Source organism: Trypanosoma grayi (assembly GCF_000691245.1).
Source record: "Trypanosoma grayi strain ANR4 Tgr_1999_V1, whole genome shotgun sequence".
NCBI classification, from domain to species: domain Eukaryota; phylum Euglenozoa; class Kinetoplastea; order Trypanosomatida; family Trypanosomatidae; genus Trypanosoma; species Trypanosoma grayi.
Window position 1 is genome coordinate 1,201 of NW_008827617.1, and position 331 is coordinate 1,531.

Here is a 331-nt window from a genome sequence, read left to right on the forward strand (position 1 = left end):
CTGCTGGAAGGAGCAGACAGCCCCTGCCGCGGGTGTTCTCGCATCTAACAATAATACGACTTGGCATAATACAAACAAAAAAGGAGTGAAACAACACTGGTGAATGGGAGTAGCGGGCGCACAGCAGCTGGTTGGAGAGCGTTTTTCATTTCTTTCTCAAGGGCGGGGTGCCCGGAGAGGACGGCACATTTTTACTTTTAGTGACCGATGTGTTGCTCCGCAGCGGTACCGCCCGCGGCTCCCGGCGCAGCAACGCATTCACCGCTGGCACCGGGCTGAGGCCGTGTCGCCGCGCCCCCACCGCCGCCGTGCGCTGCTTCACCGGCGCAGG